The 8,443-nt window shown below is 40.9% G+C and overlaps 1 pseudogene; it reads left to right on the plus strand.

Moving 5' to 3' along the window:
- The first annotated feature begins 4,796 nt into the window (after nucleotides 1–4,796).
- LOC125171630 (non-POU domain-containing octamer-binding protein-like) lies at nucleotides 4,797–6,195 on the plus strand (annotated as a pseudogene).
- The last annotated feature ends 2,248 nt before the right edge of the window (nucleotides 6,196–8,443 follow it).

The raw sequence follows: 8,443 nt of genomic DNA on the forward strand, positions 1-8,443 counted from the left end.
GGTGTTTGTTCTTCTGACTGTACCTCTACAGAGATTCATGGAGTTCAATCATCATAGCCTAATAAACATCATTAAATGATGAATACAAAATGAAATCAAGTATAAATAAATAATTTCTTTACATTAAAACTAAAAAAAGACAGTTCATTACATTCGCATGATGAAGATTAAGTGAATAGTATTTTTAAAAATAGCAAACTAGTTTATTGACATTCACTGGCAAAATGAATTAGTCAGTAAATACTTATTAAACTCTATGTAAAATATATAAAAATTTGATGTGTTATAATGAGGTATTATTCATATGACCTTAAGGTAAATAGAAAGAGCTGTGTATGTATGTATGTATGTATGTATTTATTATTGCTATTTTTTAAAGTAATCTCTACGCCCATGGGGCTTAAACTCACAACCCTGAGATCAAGTTTCATGCTCCACTGACTGAGCTAGCCAGGCTCACCGAAAGGGCAATGTTTTTAATTCTGGCCAATTTAGGTCCCTGAAACTTGTTTCAAAGTTTGCATCTGTGTATTGTAGTTAAGGCCATCCTGGTTGATTCCAGGAGTGAGGCAATGTCGCCACCTACTGTGCAGACCATGGTAATGATGATGATAAAGGGAAAAATGAATAATTTTCCAGTTTTAAATAAATTATGAGGTAAATATTAAGCTAATTCTGGGTGTGATTACATTATACCACTCCTCAATTGTATCATCAGTGTACTGGATTACTGAGAACCAAACAATTGATCCTAGTTTTGTCAAGCTAGGCCTTTGTAGCCGTGTGCTTTTAAGGTAAACCTCCTATTTTTTTTTTTTTTTTTTACTTTGAGTGTAATTGACATACAACGTTATATTAGTTTCAGGTATTCAACTTAGTGATTTGACAGGTTTATACATTACGCTATGTTCATCACAAGTGTAGCTACCATCTGACCTGTTACATCACTATTATAATACCATTGACTCCGTCCCTCGTATTCTCATGACTTCTCCTACCATTATTTTACTACTATCAATCTCTCTCTTTATGTCTGTTAATATTTGCTTTATGTATTTAGGCATTCCAGTGTCAGGTGCATAGATATTTGCAATTGTTATATTCTCTTGTTGGATTGACCCCCTTATCATTATGTAAGGACTTTGTCTCTTGTTAGTGTTTGTTTTAAAGTCTGTTTTGTCTGATACACGTATTGCTATCCCAGCTTTTTTTTTTTTCTTCCATTTGCCTGGTGAGTGTCTTCCATCCTTTTACTTTCAGTCTGTCTGCACCCTTAGGTCTGAGGGGAGTCTCTGCAGGCAACATATAGATAGGTCTTGCTTTTTTATCCATTCCCCACCCTATGTCTTTTGATTGGAGTATTTAGGCATACTGATAGGTATGTATTTATTGCCATTTTAAATTTATTTTCTGGTTACTTGTGTAGTTCCTTGTTCGATTCTTCTTGCTCTCTTTGTGACTGATGAGTTTCTATAGTGTTACATTTGGCTTTCTTTCTCTTTATTTTTTGTATATCTACCAAAGGTTTGGGTTTGTGGTTACTGTGAAGTTGATATATAACATCCGAAGTAAATAGCAGTCTATATAGATACGACGGCCATTTAAGTTCAAACACGTGCCAAACACAAATACACAGAAAAAGGTGGGGGGGAACCTTCTTTTTCTTTACCCTCTTCCCTTCCCTTTTAACTCCCTTCTCTACATTTTACATATATGTTGTCATATTTTACATCTTTTTATTCATAACTTCCTCATGTTTAATTAGAACTATTTCTTTTCCATTTAAAGAATTTCCTTTAACATTTCTTGGAAGGCTGGTGTAGTGGTGATAAACTCCTTTAACTTTTGCTTGTCTAGGAACCTCTTTACTTCACTTTCCAATCTGAATAAACTTTCCTGCTAAAGTATTCTTGGTTGCAGGTTTTTTTCCTTTCAGCACTTTGAATATACCATGCCATTCCATTCTGGCCTGCCAAGTTTCTGCCAAAAACTCAGCTGACAGCCTTTTAAGTTTTTCCTTGTAGGTAACTTTTGTTTCTCTCTTGCTGTCTTTAAGATTTTTCTCTTAATTTTTAAACTTTGACATTTTAATTATGTGCTGTGATGTGGAACTCCTTGGCTTCATCTTATTCTCTGTGTTTCTTGGACTTGGATGTCTATTTCCTTCCCTAGCTTAGGTAAGTTTTCAGTTATTATTTCTTCAAACATGCTTTCTACACCTTTCTCTCTTTCTTCTTCTTCTGGGACCTCTATAAGTGAGAATCTGTGTTTTCTTGATGTTGTTTAAGAGATCTCTTAATCTAAGTTTATTTTTTAATTAATTAATTTATTTTGAGAGAGAGAAAAAAATGAGAAGGGGAGGAAGAGAGAGAGAGAGAGAGAGAGAGAGAGAGAGAGAATCCCAAGCATGCTCCCTGCTGTCAGCATGTAGCCTGATGCAGGGCTCAAATCCATGAACTGTGAGATCATGACCTGAGCCGAGGTCAAGAGTCGAATGCTTTAACCAACTGAGACACCCAGGTGCCCCAATCTATCCTTATTTAAAAAAATTTTTTTAAATTATTTTATATTTAAAATTATTTTAATTATTTAGCACTATTCAACTTGTGTGCTTTCCACGGCCCTATCTTCTAGATCATTGATATGTTCTTGTGTATCTTGTAATCTACTGTTGATTCCCTCTAGTGTGCTTTTTATTTCAGTTATTGTATTATTCAGCTCTGATTAGTTCTTGTTATTTTTTTAAATTCAAAAAAATTTTTTAATGTTTATTTATTTTTGAGAGAGAGAGAGAGACAGAGCATGAGGAGGAGACGGGCAGAGAGAGGGAGATACAGAATCTGAAGCAAGCTCCAGCCTCTGAGCTGTCAGCACAAAGCCTGACTCGGGGCTGGAACTCTGAGATCATGACTGAGCAGAAGTCCTACGCTCAACCAACTGAGCCACCCAGACACCCCAACTGAGGTTTTTTTCTTGTTCTTTTTTTTGTAGCATATTCTTCTGTGTCCCCATTTTGCTTGACTTTCTCTATTTATTTCCATGGATTAGGCAGAATCGCTACTTGTCCAAAATTGAAGGAGTGATCTTGTGTATGGTGTCCCTATGTGTGCCTGGTGAGTTTTGCTAGCTGCCTGGAGCTGTGGCTGTGTATGCTAGTTACCTCTTTTGAACTGTGACTTTTTACAGAAAGAAGAAAATGAAGAAGAGAGAAAGAAGAAAGAAAAGTACGAAAATATGAAAAAAAGAGAAAGAAAACAAAATTAAAAAGAACAAAAATTAAAACAAGACAAATTAAAATTATAAAAGTAAAATATAGGGGCGCCTGGGTGGCTCAGTCGGTTGAGCCGTCCGACTTCAGCACAGGTCATGATCTCACAGTCTGTGAGTTCAAGCCCTGTGTCGGGCTCTGTGCTGACAGCTCAGAGCCTGCAGCCTGCTTTGGATTCTGTGTCTCCCTCTCTCTCTGACCTTCCCCCGTTCATGCTCTGTCTCTCTCTGTCTCAAAAATAAATAAACATTTAAAAAAATTAAAAAAAAATAAATAACAAAAGTAAAACATATTTAAAACTTTTTTTAATTAAAAAAAAAACATTAAAAAACACAGTTTATTTTCTGTGCTCCAGCACCACAGAGGCTGGTGTGGGCTTATGGAGCCTGGGTGCTGAAGTTTCAAGGTCACTGTGAGCCAGACCCTGTCCCAGTCTGAGCTTTTAAGGTGAAGTGGGAGAGAGTATCCCTGCAGCTCCTCAGCCCTTTAAAACTGAGGCTTCTATTTCTATATCCCAGTGCTTACCAGGGCTGGTGTGGGCTTGTGGACCCTGGGCTTGCTGAGGTTACAAGCTCCTTGTGATAACCAGACCTGGCAGTTATGGCATTCGGCCTGCCTGTCAGGGCATCAGACCCGCCCATTATGGTGTCCAGACCCTGCTCTGGTCTGGGCTTTTAAGGTGGGGTGGGAACATAAACTCTGTCATTCTCTAGTCCCTCTGACCTGGAGAGCTTTCCTGTAGTTCCTTCATTCTTGGTGAAGCTCTACTGTTGTCTTCTATATCCTAGTTGCCCTTTTAAACCACCGCTTTTTTTTCTGTGCACAAGCAGAGGGATCTGTTCCCATCCCCCAAATACTATCCCTTCCCACTGCTGTTCACAGTTTAGAGGGTTGGAAGTTTCCTTTGTTACCTTGTTTGCATTTCTCTTGCTGTTCTCTTGTCATTCTATCATTGGTTGTTTAGTAACTATTCAGTCAGCCCTCAGTTCTTCCTCAGCAGGAATTATTCTATTAATTGGTTCTATTAATTTGGTATGTTCCATGGAGAAGGTGCGTTCAAGGTCTTCCTATGCTGCCATCTTGGACTGTAATTCCTCAGGATCTTTCTTTAAAACACATACACACATATGCACACACACAATTTTCTGAATTTGTGTCTTTTTCTCTTCTCCAACCCTTTCATCAGGACCTTTTAATGTTAGTATTGTTTCCATTTATCCTTTACTTTTCCATAAGCTGATTTCCAAAGTGGTCTTTTTCTTTTCTTTCTAGACTTCCCATACAGTTTCTCTTTTTATTTTGCTAAAGATCCAATCTATCCAATTTGTGAGAGGTTTTTTTTGTTTTTGTTTTTGTGTTTTTAGTTTTTTTGAGAGAGAGAGAGAGAGAGAGAGAGAGAGAGAGAATGAGTGGGGTTGAAGCAGAGAGAGAGAGAGAGGGAGAGAGAATTCCACGCAGTCTCAGGACGGTGGAGGCTGTGTAGCATTGCCGTTACTCTGAGGAGAACAGTCGGTAGAGGGGTGCAAAAATGCAGAGCAATAAAACCTTTAACTTGGAGAAACAAAACCATACTCCAAGGAAGCATGATCAGCATCATCACCAGCAGCACTACCAACAGCAACAGCAACAGCCACCACTGCCACCAATACCTGCAAATGGACAGCAAGCCAGCAGCCAAAATGAAGGCTTGACTATTGACCTGAAGAATTTTGGGAAACCAGGAGAGAACACCTTCACCCAACGTCGCCGGCTCTTTGTGGGCAATCTTCCTGCTGACATCACTGAGGAGGAGATGAGGAAACTACTTGAGAAATACGGGAAGGCAGGTGAAATCTTCATTTATAAGGATAAGGGCTTTGGCTTTATCCACTCGGAAATGCGAACCCTAGCGGAGACTGCCAAAGTAGAGCTGGACAACATGCCAATTCGTGGAAAGCAGCTGCGTGTGCGCTTTGCCCGCCATAGTGCATCGTTCACGTCCGGAACCTTCCTCGGTATGTTTCCAACGAACTGCTGGAGGAAGCTTTTTCTGTGTTTGGCCAAATGGAAAGGGCTGTAGTCTTCGTGGATGATTGAGGAAGGCCCTCGGGAAAAGGCATTGTTGAATTCTCAGGGAAGCCAGCTGCTCGGAAAGCTCTGGACAGGTGCAGTGAAGGCTCCTTCTTGTTAACCACATTTCCTCAGCCTGTGGCTGTGGAGCCCATGGACCAGTTGGATGATGAAGAGGGATTCCAGAGAAGCTGGTTATAAAGAACCAGCAATTTCATAAGGAGAGAGAACAGGCACCCAGATTTGCACAGCCTGGCTCCTTTGAGTATGAGGATGCCGTACGCTGGAAGGCACTCATTGAGAGGAGAAGCAGCAGCAGGACCAAGTGGATCGCAATATCAAGAAAGCTCGCGAGAAGCTGGAGATGGAGATGGAGGCTGCTCGCCATGAACACCAAGTCATGTTAATGAGACAGGATTTGATGAGGCGTCCAGAACTCCGGAGGACGGAAGAGCTGCACAACCAAGAAGTGCAAAAACGAAAGCAACTAGAGCTCAGGCAGGAGGAGGAGCGCAGGCCCATGAAGAAGAGATGCGGCGGCAACGGGAAGAAATGATGCAGCGACAGCAGGAAGGATTCAAGGGAACATTCCCTGACGCAGAGAACAGGAGATACGGATGGGCCAGATGGCTATGGGAGGTGCTTTGGGCATAAACAACAGAGGCGCCATGCCCCCTGCTCCAGTGCCAGCTGGTACCCCAGCTCCTCCAGCACCTGCCACTATGATGCCAGATGGAACCTTGGGATTGACCCCACCAACAACTGAACACTTTGGCCAAGCTACTACCATGGAAGGAATTGGGGCCATTGATGGAACCCCTCCTGCGTTCAACCGTGCAGCTCCTGGAGCTGAATTTGCTCCAAACAAACGTTGCTGATACTAATAAAAATTTCAGTGTCTCGTTTCCCAAAAACCTTAAAAGAAGGACCCTTTCTGGACTAGCCAGAATTCTGCCCTGGAAGAGTGTTAGGGGTTTCTCCCAATAGTTAGGTCTTCCTTGCCTGTACTACTCTAAGGGAGTATGCTGGAGGCCGAGGGCAAGGGGGGACGATAAAATTTAACAAATCAGTTCTGTGTGGTATATCGTCTAGCTAATTGATTCTCTGTAGTGCATTCCTGAAGTCTCCTGTGATTGTTGAGGGCCTGGGGTGGGGGTGGGGGAACCATGACAAAATGGAGCCAGTTAGACCCCCTGTTAATCTTGCTCACTCCATTCTTTGTCCATCCTGTTCTATTTGCTTTCTCATTCTTACACCCTCCAAACCCAGAGACACTGCCACCTACACCACAAAAACAAACATCCCCCAATGACCTTAGCCCCATTGCTCCACTTGCAGGTGGGAATTCAGGCAAATGTCCACAGACGTCACAGACAACATACATACGGTTCTGTTATATCCCATATATTACCCCTTCGTGTCCTAAGGAAGACATTTTATCTTAGAGATTTTCATTTTAGCGTATCTTTAAAAAAAATCTTGTGTTAAGTTGCCTCCATCTTTTTTCTTGGGTAAGGGTAACTCAGGAATGGCCCTTTTCTGTATATGATGTTGCTGTTCACAGCTTTTCTTGATAGGCCTAGTACAATCTTGGGAACAGGGTTGCTGTATGCTGAAGGTTGGACAGTAGCTCTTAGTCTTGCCTATCTTAGGTAGTTACGCTGTGCATTTTTTTATTGGTGTGCCACGCTTGATTTGTTCCTGATATCTTTGGAGCTTTTCTGAGAAATGGAGCAGTAATGCAGCATCAACTTATTAAAATATATTTTAAGCCTTTAAAAAAAAGAAAAAAAAAAGAATTCCAAGCAGGCTCCATGCTGTCAGTGCAGAGCCCCACATGGGGCTTGATCCCACAAACTCTGAAATCATGACTTGAGCCAAGTTTAAGAGTGGGATGCTCAACCGACTGAGCCACCCAGATGCCCCCAATTTGCGAGAGTTTAGTTTGAGATATATCTTTTCAATTACAATCAGAACTATTCCCAACACCATATTTGTTGGGCTAACTACCCTCAACTAGGCAACTAAAATATTTTAAATGTGTACATACCATCGTTCACTTGAACCAACAGTTAGTATTTCTCTGTCTTTTGCCTATGTATTCTCTTCCATTAATCGGTCATTTGCATAAATCACTCCTCCTATCTGAATATAACTCATTTGAGGGCAGTTATTATATAATTTTCATGCTTCCTCAGCATCAACCCTTATCCCACCACTAGTATTTTGCAAATAGTAGGCACCCAATATTTACTATATGAAATGTGAGAAATATAATACACTTGAAAAATGCTTTTATTCATTGTGATGGAGTGGGGAAAATAAAGTAATACAAAGATAGAAAAGAAAAAAGTAATAAGAATTTTATTGAATATTTGGGCACTTCTTTTTTCTTTTCAGCCAACTTCAGGAGAACAATAGTGAGGGCTGGAAGGTGAGAGGAAGGAATTAGAGAAATAAAGGACAAGTAATCAATCAAGCATAGGCCTGTTCAGTGTGTCTTCGGTTGGCCTGCTATAACGCAATAGCATAGACTGGGTGGTTTATAAACAACAGAAATTTATTTCTCACAGTTCTGGAGGCTGGAAGTCTGAGATTGGCATGCCAGCATGGTCAGGTTCTGGTGAGGATCCTCTCTGGGTTACAGAGTGCAAAGTTCTTGTTACATCCTCACATGGTGAAAAGAGAGGGAGCTAGCTCCCTGGCCTCTTCTTATAAGGGTATTCATCTCATTCACAAGGACTCCACTCTCATGACCTAATTATCTCCCAAAGGTCCCACCTCCAAGTACCATTCTACTAAGGGTTATATTTCAAAGTATGAATGGGGGGGGGGGCACAAACCTTCAATCTATAATTCAGTATTTACAGTATTCTAAGAAATGGGTTAATTTCTTGGGAGGGGCATAGAATTTAAAAACCACACAGATCCTGAGATGCCTGGGTGGCTCAGTCGGTTGAGCATATGACTTGTTTTCAGCTTGGGTTGTGACCCTAGGGTCATGGGATCAAACCCTGCATTGGGCTCCATGCTGAGTATAGTGCCTGCTTGGGATTCTCTCTTTCTCTCCCTCTGCTCCTCTCCCCTGCTCACTCTCTCTTTAAAATAAAATAAAATAAAATAAAA

The sequence above is a fragment of the Prionailurus viverrinus genome, chromosome C1 (assembly GCF_022837055.1).
Source record: "Prionailurus viverrinus isolate Anna chromosome C1, UM_Priviv_1.0, whole genome shotgun sequence".
Lineage (NCBI taxonomy): Eukaryota > Metazoa > Chordata > Mammalia > Carnivora > Felidae > Prionailurus > Prionailurus viverrinus.